Source organism: Triticum aestivum, chromosome 4A (genome assembly GCF_018294505.1).
Source record: "Triticum aestivum cultivar Chinese Spring chromosome 4A, IWGSC CS RefSeq v2.1, whole genome shotgun sequence".
In the NCBI taxonomy this organism is placed as follows: Eukaryota; Viridiplantae; Streptophyta; class Magnoliopsida; order Poales; family Poaceae; genus Triticum; species Triticum aestivum.
In genome coordinates, this window is record NC_057803.1 from 352,685,031 (window position 1) to 352,688,710 (window position 3,680).

Consider the following 3,680-nt stretch of genomic DNA (forward strand, 5'->3'; position numbering starts at 1 on the left):
ACAAATATCTAAATGGAGCAGCAGATCTGACAATTATCTCAAGTAGCACTCTTCTAACAGCATTTCAGGCATCAAGATGAACTCAAATGAAAATGATACAATGGAATAAAATGATGTACTCTCCGACGCGAACATTTTGATATGCTATATGCCCAAAATGGAGATACGGATGCAAAGTTACGACATGATGAACAGGGTAACATGAACTAGGGTTTCGGGCAAAAAGTCAACCGGATCCGATCCAGATCTAGATCTGGCGCGTTTCCCGAGGATGGCCGGAGTGAGTTCGCCGGAGTTCCTGTTCACCGGGGAGGAGAGGACGCCGGACTTGGGGCTTGCTGGGGCGAGGAGAGACCGGGGCACTGGAGAGGCCGGAGGAGCTCGGAGGAGGCGAGGGCCGGCGAGGCGAGGTCTTGTCGCGGCGGAGATTGCTCCGGCCGGCGAGCTGCGTGGCAGCCGCCGGCGATGGCTCGGGGCGGCGCGGTGGTCGGGCGCGAGGGAGAGGCGGCGCGAGGAGGCGGGCGCCCGCGGCCACAGTTGGGCGGCGATGCGGGCCGTGGGGGCCCGGCCTGGGCTACGGCGGGCCGGCGCGGGTGGCGGCGCGGTGATGTGGGCGCGAGGACGGCGGCAAATGGAGGGTTGACACGTGGTGGCGGTGCTCGGGTCGGACACGTCCGGCCCGGCAGTTTTCGTCCGGCGGCGCGAGGGGATGGGGAGGTTAGGGTTTCATCCGGATTTCGAAAGGGGGAGATATTTATAGGCATAGAGGGAGCTAGGAGAGTCCAAATGAGGTGCGGTTTTCGGCCACGCGATCGTGATCGAACGCTCTAGATGATGGAGAAGGTTTTGGTGGGTTTTGAGCCAAAATGGAGGGGTGTTGGGCTGCAACACACACAAGGCCTTTTCGGTCCCTCGGTTAACTTGACAGGCGGTCTACCGGTAGTAAACCAAGGCCGCTTGGCAAGTCTCATTCCAATCCGGAAATGTTCAATCCCCACACACGAAAGAAAAGTAGAAATGACCACCGGAGGAGAACGAAGCGCCGGAATGCAAAACGGACAACGGGGAAAATGCTCGAATGCAAGAGATGAACATGTATGCAAATGCAATGCACATGATGACATGATATGAGATGCATGACAACGATAACAACACACGGAGACAAAGACCCGAACCCGAGAAAATAAAATAACTTAAAGCCGAAAACGGCAAGAGTTGGAGTACAAATTGGGAAAGTCATATCCGGGGTGTTACACCATCGTTGTCTCCATTGGAGATATGGACTCGTCGAGGATAGGCATGTCGTCATGTAGGAGACCTAGCACCAAATAAGAAAACACACTCGGAGTAGAGTTTAAGCCATCAGGAATCATAGTGGCCTCACGTGCCGTGTCAACTACCTCACTCACTAAGTGTGGTGGCTCACTCACTCCCTCTTGGGTGCTCTCAAGTGTGGGGCTAGTGGTGGTCACACTCATCCTCTAATAGGAAATGCACTCAATGTCACAAATGGTGGAGTCACTCATATCACTCAGGGTGGGGTGGCTCTCCTCACAAGGGAATTGGGGAATCTCTTTATATGTGGGTGTCGGAGAGATGTTGGCGCAAATGTCTCCATGCTCAATCATGTTGTAGTTGTAGCCGTGGATGAAGGCTGAAGATGACACATCATCACTCTCCTCTAAGACCAAAGGTAAGGTCTCATGTGCGGTCTCATAACTTGACTCGGAGTATGAGTCCAATATGGGTGCCATCTTCATGTTGTTCAAGAGGTTCATGCTCGCCGCTGTGGTCGAAGGGGATTGCCCTTGCTCGACCTTCTTGTCACCGTCTTGTTGTTGGAGGCCCATATGATGTGGCACCTTGTAGCTCGTCTCCATGACCGAAGGGAATGTCCCATGCTCGTCCATCGTCCTTGAGGGGCTTCCGAAGATGGAAGTGTCACCCTCACTCGTAGGTGGTCTCCTTGTACTTGAAGATGTGGATGTAGGCGAACTCATGGGAAGTAGGCAAAGATGTTGTATGTTCGAAGGTGAAGATGCCTTGAGAACACTTGGCGAAGATGCCGAAGTGGTGGTGGTAGTAGCCGTAGCGCCGTCTTGGCGGTGCTCATCTCGCGGTCTTCTATTTTGCTCTTGAAGCTTGGCGTGAAGTAGTGCTTGTTGGGACTTGTGCATTTGCGCTTGGTGAGCATCGTCATGATGATGTTGGTGTTGTCGCACTTGAGCTCATAGTAGATGTCGTTCGTCGTCGTCGTGCACACGTTGCTTGGAGGTGACTTTCCCTTCATGACGAGGTGGATCACGAACGTGATGGTGGTCGCCATGGAGATGTGGATGTGGACGACTTGTGCTTGCATCATTTTTGCACTCTGAACACTTGTGACTTGAACGTCGCCGCCTTGAGGATGATGAAGGGGAAGAACGGTTGATCAACAAGGTCCAAATCTCCTCCATCATTGCATCTTGCTCCTCCTTGTGCGCGGAAAGCTTGTTGTCGATGTAGTCCCTCTTCCTTGCTTTGTAGTGTCGAATGTCGATGGAGAGGTTCTCGATGCGCTCTCACAATCTTGATTGTGCACCTTGCATTTGTCGTTGTAGATCGAAGATTAACGCTTTGGTGATGTAGTTGTTCACGCTGTCGTTGTTGTGGAAGACCGGAGATGAAATGCCTTGCCTATCCATCACTCCAAGAGAAAAATGTGAGTGGTAGAAAGAGAAGAACGTACACCAAATGTACCTTGACTGAAGTTGAAAGTGGAACAATGATCACTCCAATGTGGACAAGGAAATAGCACAATTGGTACCAATTCTTGTCGGTTTCTCACACCTACACAAATAAGGATTATGGTGGAGCTCGATGAGAATAGTGGCACAAAAATTTGATGCGAAATGTTAGCAAGAGTCAATAATGTTGAAAGAGATTCATAAATTTGCAAGTGAAATAAGTAGACCAATAGCTATATGTGGCACACAGAAACACACAGACGCATAGATAAATGGGGTCGTGCAACCAAGGATGAGCACAAAATGTGGAATCCATGGAAAACGCTCATGTTGCACAACTCAACAGATACGCTAGCACGATTGTTCAATAGGTGGATACGACACTTGTGCACAACCTATAAGATGCAAAATGTATGAGCTTTCTATCCCAAGTATGCTATGTATATTATGTTCCAGTGGTAAGATCCAAGATGATCGAATATGACAATCTTATGCAATGTGGTATGATGCTATGGCACTTGCTTACAAGCTCTTTGTTCATTCTCTTTTGCTTAAAAGCTTTATTTTCTTTTCTTTTTTTGTATGGCCACTTTGGCACAATGCACAAACCAAGATAGCAATTGTATATATGCGGGAACAAACTTGTGGCACAAGGGATGATATGATACCAATATGATATGGTATGTATGCAATGTATGGTGTAGATCACTAATGTGCACAAGTAATGTTGCCGGCAATACTAAAATGGCTAGTATCGATAGGCAAGCGACGCAAAATGGTCTAGGGGTTAACAATGCAATGGCAAGGTAATATACAATGGAGGGATACCACGATACCAAGATGATATGGAGGTTACCCTCCTTGGCGATGATGAGTGGCGGTGATCTTGATGGAGATACCAAGACGATGGAGACTCTTCCCTAAGTAGCCTCAACACCTTAGGAAATGGTAAAA